Below are 15,524 nucleotides of genomic sequence, written 5' to 3'. Positions count from 1 at the left end.
AAAAAAAAAAAAATGGACTTGGTATAAAGTTGGTATAAAGTTTCGTCTTGTATAAAGAAGGCAATCATTTGGCACTAGTGTGCAACAGCACTTTCACAGATTGCTTTGTTAGAATGGCCAAGCCAAATGTAAGAAGAAATTTCAGTAAAAATCGCATCGAGTAACACGAATTTTTCAAGCGGAAAGAAGATTTCTGTTTTTCACTGTACCTCATTTTAAACATTCCTTGATTCTCATTGTTTCTTTTAAAGCAATTATGAAAAGAACAATGTTTAATTCTATTCATTCAGAAAGAAAAAAAAATCAAAAATATTTTTGAAAATGAAATTAATTAACCTAAGATTTCCATGGAAAGATTGTGAGATTTCATTGCAAATTATGATGAATATCAAATAATGAAGTAAGATTCAACGAAAAAAATAAATTATAATGAAAAGACGATTCAAACAAGAGTTTTTACTTTCTCTTTACATTCTATTCTCTCACATCCGCATATTCCTATTTTTCTCTATATATATATGAAAATATTGATCGATTTCATCATGTATGACTTAATACTCTTTAGATGAATTTAATTTTTGACATCGACCATTAGTTTTCAACTTTCAACCTTCTTTCTTATCTTAACTATAATTACTTTTATGAGAAAATAATGCAAATCTTCTTACGATATCACAATATTTTTCTTTTCGTGAATGAGAAAGATTATTGTTGAATATAAATTTTGTTTTAACTAAAAACTTGTAAATTATATCTTTGAGAATTATTTCAGTATAACCGGATATGCCATTTATTACAAGAGATTCATCGAAAATAAATCAAGAATAACTACAGCGAAAGTACTTCCTTAATGTGAGAAAGGTAGAAATTTTTTAATATATCTTGGCATCGTAAATTTCCACTTTCTTTGTTGTTAGGAGCTAAGATAAGTGAGAGATAACTATGATTAATTGCAGTTTCCCGATGGTTGAAACTACATTTAGTTTATTTTAACCTTAACACCAGAAATTTTTATTAATTACGATAATTAACTTCTGAAGAGGCAATTTCGTTCTATGAATAAATAATAATAATAGGAATAACGAAGAGAGAAAAGAACTAGAATAGAAATTAATTTTAAAAATTGATTAAAATTATACGCTAAAATATTAACAAAGCTAAATAACGATTATATATAGCGATAATTATAAATAACGATATTTTGAATTATATAGAAAAAAACTTCAACGAGTTTAATGATCTTAAAATATATTGTATTAAATATAAATAAAATCAATTTTTCCCTATATATTTATCCGCTACGTGATCTTAATTTTCGAGATATTACATCAATAATCGAACGAGAAGTTTTTATAACTTTTAAAGTAACTTTTAGTGTTTTAAAAACGCGTAGGCATTGTCTCAAGTGTTTGCCAAATTTTGTGAAGTGTTGATATCTCATTACCATAGAACTACGAACAGCGAAAGTATGTGTTTTGATAAGCAACGTCTCGTAAACGTCTACCCGGCATAACAATTACGGCCCAAGTTATATATGCATGGCGCGAACGCCAGCTTCTTCGTATAATTGCATCGGCGTGTTGCCAAGCTGACATAAAACGGATTAATCCATTCGCTAATGTCGCATCAACGGAGTCTTCTTGAAACTCCTGCCACGCGCGATATAGTCACGCCGAAACAGGACGAGGCAATTACTTTTCCTCGTGAAAATGTTTTCGCCGTTCGTAATGTTATAAGCTCGTAAGAAACAAACAGAAACTGAATAATCTTTACTTACATATTGTTGTGACTTGAATTAATAGTTTCCGTAACTGATGCAAATATATATTCCTCCCTTCGTTTTCGTGTTTGACTCTGTCACTGGTATTCACGTTGCAACGTAAAAGCGGCCATGTTTGAAATTATAATATTGCGTCGCGTCACGTAAACTATTTCGTAAGCATATTATCAAACTAATTACAATATCATATTTAGAATGATAAAAAGTATTCTAATATCACACACGCATCTTTAGAAAACAAAAATGACACACGAAAATACTTTATTACGCGATAATTTTATATTTTATTACGGACGAAACGATATGTGACTCGACACTTCGCTCCCGCGTAGTTACTGTTCCCGCCACCGAAGGCGCCCGAACATTCACGAAAGGATCCGAAGGAGCTTCGGATACGAACGCCTTAGAGTAACGACATCTGTCCGCGCGAATTTTCTTTACTTTCAAATTCCTGCTAGCCACATTTATTTTTACCAATATACATAATATTTTAAATTTCTCTGATTTAAAATCTGTAAATATATTTTATTCTTCTAATATGAATAAAAAACTTTTATTTTATACATTAATGTATAAATATATGTATATATGTATTAATATATGTATTAATATATGTGTAAAATTTTATTAAATATATATTTTTGAAATTTAATCAATTTAAAAAATTTTTTCTTTAAATAAAAATATATTTTATTATGTTTTTTGAATAAGATATTATATTATTGATTAGATTTTTAATACTTATTATATATAATAATTTAGATTAAATTTCTCATTGCTAGTATTATTTATATTATTTAATACAGTATCAAATTTAATATATTTCAGACTTTATATTTATTAAAAATAATTATCCTCGACGATTATTCAGTTCAATACTTCTTACTTTGGATTTTTTAAAAAAAGGATTTATCTCTCTTTCAAAGATTTTTTTTGTTATTCATCCTATGCATTTAGATACTATTATTTATACATATATATAAAAATTTGAAGATAAAAATTTTAAAGAAAATAAAATTTCTTCTTTTTCAGCTTTTTATTATATTTTCCTTATCTGTCAATTGTTTGTTCTTAACATATCTTATTGTTTCAAATTTTCTTGTTCTAATCTTAAAAAAAAATATAAAAAAATTTTGTTTTCATTCAAAATACAGTAGTTTTAATGTACTGTTTTAGTGCATCCATTTTACTTTTCTCTGTATAAATTGATACATAAATGACCATGTTCTATTTGGCGCTGATATTGTCTATACTTGGCACCTCGTATGTGCACACGTAATGGTTCCTTCGTTTTTATTTATATTGTTACTTTAAAATAAAACGAGATTTCGTGCAACTGAGTCATCGTAGGAATGTCGTTACTGAATACGCTGATCCGCTGCGGCCTGATTTCGAATCTCTCTGTCAATATATAGCGAAATAGAATTGGACTAGCGAACACGTTACGCTATTCGCTGATGCGTTTCATGATATTAACAGCAAATCCGTTTTAGAAACCGATTCGACGCGAATCTACAATCGATCACTTGATTAATATCCGCGTGTAACTGCGAGAACGATCCATTTTTACATTCGGAATTTCGGTGTGTAACGATCCATTTTCTACTTGTGTCTGTGCCTCGAGCGATCTATACGTGTACTGTGAGATATGAATTGGACGTATAAATTGCAGATAAAATCCGAGATCTTGTATATAATTTTATATAATTTTAAAATACCTTATTTTTATAATTCAATATTAATTTTTTTATTTCTTTATGATTCTATTATTATTGAATTTAGAATGCCTCTAATTGTCTAATAATTACATTATTTCATATCTATAATACCTTAATGACAAAACATTCTAATAATTAAACTCTATATTATTTCTATTTGCATTAATCTAAACAGAGACAGCTTTTCCTTAACAAAATACTGGAATTTAATATCATTTTTTAATTATTAATTATCAACAATTATCATGTAACAATTCATGTTAAATATAGAATGATATTAAAATGTAAATATTAAAAAAAGTATGCTTTATTATTCGGATAATGAAGATTTTATTGTTATTTTATTATTATTTATGATTATTTTATATATACTAATAATTATAAATATCACGTGGATAAATATCACCTATTAAAATAAATTTTCAATTTAAAACAATTCTCTCGTACAATACTTTTATATTGTTGTATCGTAAAAGTTCCTCTCTCAATTGTCCGGCGTTTCAGGCAAGTTCCTTGCCTGGGCCCTTATCACCAACTGGAATAAGAGTTTGAGGATACCAACAGCATGGTTAACGAACAGAAGAAAAAGACAATTCGAAAGATACAGAATTGGAAAGTTGGTGAGAAGAGAAAACGGAACGGAAACTGGCAATCGATTCTGTTTTTCGAAAAGGAAAATGCGGAGAAATGCTCAGAAATTCAAGTCTCTAGAGCACTTGATCGAGTTCAGTTTCGAACGAACGAAGTATACGAATCGAATCGACAATGTAATGACAACGATGCTCTTGAAACTGGCTTGTTGAAATGCATACCGTTAACAAGAGACCGAAACAAGAGCGGTTACATAAACATTTTCTATTGGGTAATTTTTTCATATTATATTGTGTGGAATACAAAAAAATTTCTTGAAAATATCACGTTACAAAAAACATGTTATTTTTCATATTTAACAGAGAGATGTCGTGAATTTATTTTTAACGAAATGAAAAGATTGATACTACTTCTCTAAAATTTGCGATGATGATTTAAATGACAAAAAGTTTTATAAATGTCAGGGTGAAATATATATATTGGGAATTACTTTCATTTTTTCATATAAAAATAATATAAAAGAGAAATTAAGGAAAATTATATTCTTTTTCATAAATGAAGAAGAATATATATATATATATGTTATTTTATTGAAATATTATTTTATATTATTAGTATTATTATTAATATATTTTCCCCTAAATATTTTTATAACAAGCTATCTTATTATATTTTATCATAAGCTATTTGAAAATGCAAAGCAATAAATATATTGTTTAATTTTACTGTAAAGTAGTAATTCTAAAGTATGATTTATAAAACAGGAGACTTGCAACATTTTCAACATCGAAGCTACAAATATTATTTGCAGAAATCACTGCAGGAAGCATTTGTATTCCACAGATATTTCAAAAGCAATGGTGGTGACTGCAAAGAGAAATGCACGAAGATTTGCACCGCATCCCTTAGGAGATTGAGCTCGATGCTTGAAGCACGTTCTTCTGTTACAGAAATTTGTTTCTTCGATTCAATGAAATGAAAAACGTGAAAAAGCAAAATCGAAGCATATTCAAACTTTTGTTCATTGATATTTTAAGTGTATTGTAGAAATCAGTAATGAATATATCATAATATTTTTATAATTTATAATTTTTTAAGATGTAACAATAAAAACAAGATTCAAAATCTTTCATGAAATGTTTATTATATGTGCATTTTATTTAAAAATATAATATGAATATTTTATTATGCTGAAAAATAATGCACACTTGAAATGTAATTTTGAAAGAATATAAAAATTACGATCTAGATTCTCTCATAAATATACAAAATATTTCATACAATTTCATATTTCTCAAATTTCTTATTTATTGTGGATATCATTTCATTATGAACAATTTTGAATTCAGAATCGATCATAAATACTTTAATAACGAAATGAAGAAACATATCACGTTGAGAGAAATTTATATCCATAAATAAGGATTATGTTGAAAATAAACGTACCATTCCAAAGCTAATGAATTGTATTTTCATTCAAATTTTGATCTTCTTAATAATTATTCTTAATCTCTTTTCATTCTTGAGGTATACAGGTATACATTTCTTTTCAATTCTAACATCAATTCAATTCTAACTCTAATACCGAAATATATTAAATCTAATCTAAAAAAAAATAAAAGATTGACGAAAATTGTTCCTGTTCTCTCCTCTATCGTATAACGATCATATACTAAAATCGAAAACGAATTTTCCAAAATTGAACGCAATTTATTCGATGCTGAGGAACAGAGATAGGTATGAAACAGATATGCGATCAAGATGAACTGTATGATACAACCAATACGATTTCATCGTCTATCTAACAAAGGATCGAAGATTCACAACACTAATAATATGGTTCATCTTCGTAAATCCTCTCATAACTTCTTATAGAGCAAAGAATAATGCAAAGCTAGATGTATTGGATGTATCTTGAAACGATATTGCATAAACAAGGAACGAAAATAAAAGATTCGATCGCTTCTGTTCACAGGCAACCACTCAAGAATTCTACGTTTCGTTTCGATGATTGAACTCGATCTTTCATGTGCTTTGCTAGACAAAAGTAATCTCGAGAATCGACCGTTCAATCGACGATTTCTAACTTCTTAATTTTCATAAATTTCTTTTTTTTTTTTTTAATGATAGTCGTATATATAAATTGTATATATAAATTCCAAAATCGAATACGAACTTGAATGAAACTTTCAAACATATTTGTTTCTAATTTTTTTTTTTTTTACTTTATTCCATCGGATAAATACCATTTTTCTCTATAAACAATTAAAAATGTTATATTTATTATTCACTCGACAAACTCGAATAATCTAAAATACAAATTGATGTAAAATATAGTGAGTTACAAATGAAAAAAAGTTTTAATACCATATCACGGTTTTATCTAACAATTAATAAGCTTTTAGGAAGGACAGCTTTTATTTTTCATTCCTCGCTATGCTAAAACGTTCCGAGAGAAATTTAGAACTGGTGTATTTACTTTATTGTAAATGCAAACTTGAAATAGTAAATTTGCTAAATAAATTTGTATTTCATAACTTGTCATAATATTATACTATATGTATAATATTTTATATGAATACTTGAACTACATAATTATGTTCTCAAAATTTGAGAAAGCACTTTTATATGGTATTTAATAATAACAAGAAGGATTAACCATTTTTATATTTTTTGTATTCATAAAATAAAAAAAAAGAAATAAATAAAATGTTATTGTAATTACTATTATAATATAAAGATTTTCTAATTGAGATTACAATATCTATTTATTTTTACAGATAATGTAAAAACAATTTGGAAATTAAAATTCTCATTCTAAAATTTCGGATTTAGAGATAGCCTATATTAATAATTTTCACAAAAACTACTTTTAAATCATAAATATGAATTTGAATATATTTCGAAACAACAAATTTCACCAATTAAAAAAGATTGAATAAATAAATTTCAGAAAAAAAATAAACTTTGTTACATTCATAAATATTTATTCATCAAAAATTTATTTTATCGAATAAAGTAATTAGTTATCGAACCAATAAATTTCTACAAAAATAAATTGTCAATCTGATTGTTCGTATAAAACTTCCACTAATTAACTATCAATAAATAAGGATAAATGTAATAAAATTTATTTATTTATTGCTACACTATATAATATTTTATGATTCAATTGAAAAACTATTCCATTTATTAGTAAAACTCGATTAAGAATTATAAACTAATATTATTAGTTTTTGGATTTATACACAATTAAACTCAAAAATAAATATATACTTTACGAAAATGAAATTTACCTATTATATATTCACGTCATTTTGACTTTTTAAATTATATCATGTTTTAATTTGACAGTTGAAGCCGATAAATGTCAAGACAAAATCAAATCTTAGCCTATATCAAATCTTTATTAGAATTTTAGATTGAAGATTATAATTCCAATTGAATTGATTTGAATTATGGTTCACGAGTTCGTCAGACTCTAAACTATTCTAAATTACCTATTTTTATCTACAATTTATTCACGTTATATAACACGTTATGTATTTTCGTTCTACAAATGATTCTTCTGGAATAATGCAAAATTTCCTACTTTACATTCGTTCAAACTTTTTTCGACACTAAGTGAATCTTGCGAATTTTAAGATCTTAAGAATTTTAAGAAAAAAAAAAATTTAAGACCAAAGTATCGCGAGCTTGTAACGAAACTTCTAATAATTCTTCCCTATAATGCATAAAAAATATCATGCACGAGAAGAAGAAATGATTCGAACGTGCTTGAGTAACTTGTGTCGTGACTTTTGTCGATTAATTATGCAGCGGGGAGGCGAAAGTTTTCGCGTCTTTTTTTCACGTGAGGAAAGTAAGTCTGTTAAAGTACGCCCGCTGAATCCATTCGATGCACTTAAGAAAATTTAGAGACCGGTAATAAGTCTTCGCGTGTGTGAAGCTACTGTGTGTCTCACCATGGAAACTTTCGAATAAAGTTTGGATTCTCAGCGCCTCGTGGTTGTAAATAAATGCAAATGCCTCGTGAAATAAGGGATTAGGATTCTCGATTTCGTATCGATTCCTATCCCACAGCCTTGAATTTGTCCAGCTGTCTAGATATGATATTTAAAGAGGGAGATGATATTAAAGGAATTTCGATACCTCGTTCGAATCGATCGAGATGACTGAATAAAGCAGGCGTTGTAAAACAATATAGACTATATTATATTCGATGTTAAATACGAATAGTATTTGTAATCGCGAAATAATATATTGTGTTACAATTTCCTACGAAAATTTTGCACGATTTGGAAAGAAAAAGAGAGAAGCAGATTTATTTAAAACGATAAACAAGAGAAAGCCCAGTATGTTTGAGAATCAAAGTTAAAAATGAAGAATTTAACAGAGCATGTCGATTCAAGGGAAATATGCAACTGACAATCTCATTTTCTTCATTATTTCTACTTTGTAACGAAACAATGATAACATGTTGTTAAACTACGAAATTTCGATGAAACGTTTAATCGATAGAAATGAAATTTTCGAGTAAATATTAATTGAAAACAAAGCGACGATGTTCAATTGATAATTTATATAAATTTTTGTAAATTATCGTTAACTATATATCCTGATTTTTATTATAATATAATATATTAAATGTAATTTTAATTTTTAATTTTTAAATTTCGTGTATAAAAAGTTGAAAAAAATACTGAAATCAGTATTTGTTCGAATCTTACTATTCTCGATTGTTCTGAATACAAGAAATTTTCCTCCCTCGATAATATTCGTGCAAGAAATCCGCCATTTCTCGAGACCATCGCGCGGACAAATTTGCCACTTCTCCGAGATTTTATTTTTCTAACCACGCATCGAGTATGAAAAATTCGATATATTTCCAGATGGAGGAGAAGCGAGAATCAATTGTATCTGTCACGAAAAACCCGAACGAATCTGTCGCCTCTCAAAATGTTATTTCTTCGTAGGATCTGAACGCGAAAACATCTTCGCAATCATAGTAATAATATTTCGCAATAATATTTCCACATCTTCGCTCAATTAACATATTTCGTAACACGTTATGTAAAATACGTTCCACGACATTAATAAATTGCAGGAAATATTGTATCAATATATCAATATGATTTTGTAGAAAATAATTTACTATTAATTGTAAAAAATGAACGAACGACAAATTTTAATCTTACTTTTGTACAAAATAAACTCGTCAAGGAATATATGATTGAGAGAAAAAGAAAATCTATGATAAACGAGATTTCTATTATTCAAAGCATAGATTAACTGTTAAACTACAAAGCAAAACAAATCTAGCAGAGATAAATGCAATCCGGATATAGTGATAATATTAGAAAGTTCGTGTTCTGTAAAGGAATTGGATATTACATCAAATAATAATTTATATCTGCGTGTAAACTCTGTCTATAATCCTTGCTTAATTTAATGTAAATATCTAATAATTTTAATTAAAAAATATTTGTTTTCGTTTGAAGAAAAAAAAGTTTATCAAATTTTAATCAATTATAAACTACTCAATTATCTTTATGTATACGCGTTGTTCCTGCATTATGTTTTAATTATTTCTTTCTTTTCAAGTTATTAGAGTTGAGGAAAAACTGTGTACTTATAACTCGTTAAACGCGAACTCGTCAACGGGGACAAGGTTGGAAAAGTTACGACTGCAATGGGAGCCCGTTGGATAGTATAACGAAATCACGTTTTCTTCTCGGTGCAGCGGATTCTCCTGCGGCAAGTTTGCCTTTTTATTGGTTAAACTTTGCAAGATTCCGCATAGCGCAGAAACTTCCAATGATGTGTCTCTCCCTTTTTAAGAATGCTTTCTTGAAAGACATTGCTTGAAGAATAATACACAATGACGCGGTGTTATAACTTTTTACAATATTTAATTCAAAAATGAATGAATTTTTGGATTTATTAACAGTAAAGAATTTGATGAAGATGAAGATGAAGATGTGTATTCGCATTTGTGCATGGATTTTAATTTTATTTATATTAGTTGATTTTATAATTATTATTCAATAATTGATTGTGTATTGTAAATGGAAATTTATTTTTAAAATAACTTTGGAAAATAAACTAACTATAATCCAAAGATTTTTCTCTCAAGAGAAGACCTTGCTTGATGTCTCTTCACTAGAATAAAATCAAGAAACATCATGATCAAAATAAGAGTATGCACATATAAATATATTTGTAATAATTTAATCATATTGTCGATATATTAATTTTTAAGTTTTAAAATCTCTTGCGAAACATTTTTACACTATAGAAAATAAAAGATTTTTTTCTTATATTCTCTAACTGAGTTTGAATTATTCTATTAACTTTTAACACCTATTCCACAAAAAAATGCTTACATTAATTAAATACAATAAATGTCCATTAATTTTAAACATTTACACACAATCTTTTATTTAATTACATTAAATAAGCTATGAAAAAATAAATTTTCCCCACTAATGAAGTATTTAATGTCACTTAATTGCAGTAACTAAAAAATGGCAAAAAAATGTAAATCGTCGTATCTTATATCTCACGTTCCAACGTTAAAGGATTTAGATTTTATATCGCCCTTTAAAAATATAAATCTGTCGTTTTCATTCGTGATTTCCTTGTTTGATTGGTACGAATAGCGTACGTAAAAGTTTTATACAATCACTTACAGACCATGCTCCGCATCACTGGATAACACGGAAACGGACAGTTTTTCTCTTTTACTTCGCACGGTCTATTTTAAAATGAGTGGAGAATGGTCGTGCTCGTTTTCATATTCGCGAATTCTCTTCTAGGCAAAGTGGTCGAAATATTTTGTCGCTTCCCCTCTCTGTTTGCCCGCGATATTTCACCTCGACGATAAATTAGACTTTTTCGAGCACCGCGAACGGTGGCCGCGCTTTTATAATTCGCTCACCTGCTGGTTCTATGTGTGCCTGAACGGCGCACGATCCCGACAGAATTAGTTATCGAATGTCGGATCGCGTTATACGGAACTGTTTACGATCTCGTCGCGTGCGCACGAAGTATTGTTATTCGAATAGATAATAATTCACGGTCGAATTCACGGCGTCGATTTGTTGTCATCGATTCTGTCATTGTGGATAATTATATTGGAAATGATAAATATATATGTATATATATTATGACAAGTGCGTTTTTTATATAATTATACATCGTTCGTAAATTTGGAATAATTATGAATTATTTCGTTCGTATGAAAAAAAATTAAATTGTATTGTGTGATTTTATTTTATTTGACTCCCTATTTCCATCTAAATAATTGTTCCACACATATTTTTATGAAGTATAATAAATATATTCAAGAGGTATTTTTCAAAAATGTTATACGAATGTATTAATATTCTTTATAATTGAAGAGTTTCGAGGAATGCATTTTAACATTAACCCAATATTATTTATATCTAAAAATCATTCTATATCTCTTTCTATTCTATTTTCCTATTCCGTATCTCATAAATCATCCTGTAGAAAAAGTTAAATATAGAATAATGCTTCAGCAGTTGTTCGAATGATATTTCAATTACAATTCAATTAACCAGCTAAAATTTTATTCATCTAAATGGAGTTGCATCGTACTTTTTATATATTTTTTCACTCCAATTCATTCGTTATAAAATCCCAATTTTATTCCATTTTACTTCATCTTTTGAACGGTGTCCCTTTAGAATCTCTCTACACTCTGTACACGCGCGGGAAACCTCTTTTTTCCAGACAATGAACGGGCCTGACGTTTTCCACTCGAACGACGACCGTTTCATATAGAACGATTCGACCACTCGTCGACGAAATCGCAGAGGAGTCAGTTACAGTTAAGCGTTATCCTTTGTTCGTTTATCCGTTCTTCGCTTTTCATCTCCCTTCCAGCGAAATACAAACATTTAGAATTATTTGCATAGTTGGCGCACGACTATAGAACGACGTATTAGAAGAGGCCATCAAAAATATTTTGTCGCTTTCTCTCCTCCATAAATTCACTTTGCACGCCTCGTGACTCTTTCTTTATTTTGCCGCGAATTCTACGCGATAGCGATCCGAATGTTATCGCACTCATTGCTATCAAAAAAGTTGTAGAAACATATTGTGTGCCATACATTGTTAGTTTCGTAGATAAATTATCAATACACTTTTTGTGACGACAATAGTGAGACAATGAACCTTTGATGTTGCAAAGAATGTACGTAATACGTATGATCGTACGATATGATATTAAATTACGTGTCAAAAGAAAAAAAAAATCGATATTTCTTTAGCATCTGTGAATATATATGCAGTGATAATTCATCGATTCTTATCAATACATTGTCAAACGTATTGTCAATAGTATGGTACGCTGGACATCACGTGTTAAGTCGACAATGTTTCGACAATGCATGTATTTAATTCGAACGAAACGTAAAATGTAATTTCATTGCGTCCTTTAATTGAGTAATTTTCGATAATTGTCGCTTGTTATCGATTAGCGACGAACGACGCGTTTAAATAATCAACACGAGTTTTCCGAATTCTAAAATATTTATTTATTCTTTGATTTTACGATGATAGAAAAATAAAACTTGGAAAACAGGAATTTTCTATGTTGATTTAATTTCACGGATTCATTAGATTATTATTATGATGAATTGTGTTATACGTTAATCTTCATTTAAAATATCAATATGGATTGAAATTACTTAATTTCAATAAACGTTCTTAATAGAACGACAAGAATGTGTTTCGTTAATTTAAATTTAATTTAAATTTAATCGAATAATTTAATTTTGTCTTGTTTAATATTTAATGTCATTGTTTTTGCACATCATAAATTCATTTAAATTTATCAATTTGTCAAGAAAAGAGAAAATTCAAGAAGAAATCTCATGTATATGCAAAAAGATAGAATACAAAATTTCTTCCAATTTTCAAACAAGTCAATTCGCGACCATCATAAAAACAAAGCTCTAGTACAGAAAAGCTCGATCGATGTTTGGAATACAGGCGGAAACAGGAACTGAATATAAATTGCGCGGCTAAAAACAGTGAAATATCGCGACAAATCGTGCTATTCTTACATATTCATGTGTTCTCGTATCGTGGGCGAAGGATCTTCGAACGGGATAATGTGAAAATACATTTACATGAAATAGATCGTACACCTATTCCCCTAGAATACAACATATTAATCGCCAAGGATAAATAGGATCGATTTCGAAATGTTCCATCGATTTGTTCGATATTATACGATTTTATTATATAATCTGATAAGTCTTAGATTTCTTGCTATTAATAATGAATAAGATACGAGTAGAATATATTCAAGAATTACTGACATTTCCATGAAAATTTGAATATTTTGTTATCACGATTAAAAAACTACCTATCTATATTCCTATCTTTATATTAAAATTATAAGAAACTTTCATACATGAATAAGAGAAAAAGAATTTGATAATTTATGTACATTACATACCTATTTACCAATAAATCAAGTAAGTAAAATAAAACAATCATAATCAGACAATACAAGCACCCAAATGAAACAATGGAATCAAATATTCACGATATATTAAGTGATATAAATCATTAATTAGAATAATCGTAGATTTAAAGACACAACAAACAGCAAACGCTAAAATCCGTCGAAAATACCTAAACCAAATTAACCTAGAAACATGATAATTCGAAGAAAGGCAGATTAAATCATAGCAAAGAAATGATTTCAAGTAATCGCCAAGTTTCGTTCGTGTGGACAACATTATCCTCGTAAATCAACGTGTCCGCTCGCTACTAGAAACAGCCTGTTAACGTTCCAGAAACTATGGCGTGGACAAACTCGTGTATGAGAAAATACCTGAAGTTGGTCTCTCGATGGCCTGAGTTAGCTTGAAACAGGCATTGTTGGCGACTCGACGCGACGTCGCGCGACCGACTCGAGAAGAGGAACTGTGTGTACACACTCTGGCTTCATAAAGCAGCTTTATCTAGATCGCCCCTAGAGTTACGAGCTATAAGTACGGGCTATTAACTCGCGAACTAGCGTGAGGGGGTGAGTTTGACGATCCTTAACAAGTTGTTTATACCGGTCTATTAGTAACGATTGCGTTCGATGCTAATAAGAATCCGGAAGTGGAGATAATTCTATATTTCGATTCGATTTATATACTTTCTGTGAACACTTTGAATAGTTGATAACGTGAAATTTGGAAGATTAGAAATTTCAAAGATTCCAAATTGGAATTTTGGAAAAATTACAGAGGATATTGGAATTTTCGAAGGAAAATATTTTTTTTTCAGTATCATTAATATTTGCAGAAGTAACAGGAGAAGATTTAAATAGGAAAATATTGTGTGATTTATTTAAGAAATATTTTCATTTTAAATATATTTTCCGCGTAATTTTAAAACCGAATGTAAATGTATCGTTTAAATAATATGAATAGTTGAATTGAAACAACGAAGAACACGTTCAAATATTGATATGAAGGTTATTGTAGCGTTATATAATTGAACAAACAAATTTATATTCGTGTTTTCGATAAGTGCAAAGCAATATGCATATATATTGTATTACTTTGAATAATTACCAAATATTAATATATATTTTTTACAGATATGGAATCAGAATAGAGAATAGATACGGATTTTGAATTATCATTAACACTTTATTAATCTTCAAATTTATTTTGAACGAATGGAGGAAAAAGATCCTAGTATTGACTGCATTTGTCTATTGGGAAATCAATGATGCACCAAGTGTCTAGTTTCCAGTCTATCGTTGGTCTTTCTGGAATAGTTAAGATAAACTACGATCCGTACGATCTAGGTTGAGGGTAAACTCGAATTCGTGAGTGGCGTAATCGAAATAGCAATGCTATAATTCCTATGTTGCTAAAATCTTTAAAGTTCCACGAATACGGGATACATTCTCGTATAAGGAATCGTGAGTTGCATTAAAATAGGAATGCTTATAATTTATTAGAGAATATAAACAAATATGACGAGAAGAAATTGTTTAAATTATCCAAATATAAAATATATATTTTAATTATATATATATAAATATATATATATATTAAAATTAATAGAATATATTTGTACATATATTCTATTAATTTTTATATTGTATAAATAATTTTTAATTGGATCCTCTAGAGAAAAAAAAAAAGATTCACTACTGAGAATTCTAAACAGTTTTTCTAAATTCTTACTGAAGGAAATTTACATATTTTTTAAATGGAAATACCAGCTTTTAAATCTTTTAACTCTTTTAATTCCTTCGACTTTTGGAAAAGTTTCTTAATTAAAATTCTCGCAAAACTTTTTAATCCAATGTTTACATTTTAATGTGATAATTATTTCTAGAAACTTTATGCAATCTTCTGTCATTTTTTATTTAATATCTTATATTTTAA

General features: G+C 28.4%; 1 protein-coding gene across 1 annotated transcript in view; it reads right to left on the bottom strand.

Moving 5' to 3' along the window:
• Positions 1–2,118, bottom strand: part of LOC102677126 (zwei Ig domain protein zig-8-like) — a 261,742-nt gene extending 259,624 nt beyond the window's left edge. Inside the window, exon 1 of the mRNA XM_031513457.1 lies at positions 1,778–2,118. The gene's annotated coding sequence lies outside the window, so the exon portion shown is untranslated. The remainder of the gene's footprint in view (positions 1–1,777) is intronic.
• Positions 2,119–15,524: the final 13,406 nt, after the last annotated feature.

The sequence above is a fragment of the Apis dorsata genome, unplaced genomic scaffold (assembly GCF_000469605.1).
Source record: "Apis dorsata unplaced genomic scaffold, Apis dorsata 1.3 scaffold_648, whole genome shotgun sequence".
NCBI classification, from domain to species: domain Eukaryota; kingdom Metazoa; phylum Arthropoda; class Insecta; order Hymenoptera; family Apidae; genus Apis; species Apis dorsata.
This window is presented reverse-complemented; position numbering and strand designations above follow the sequence as displayed.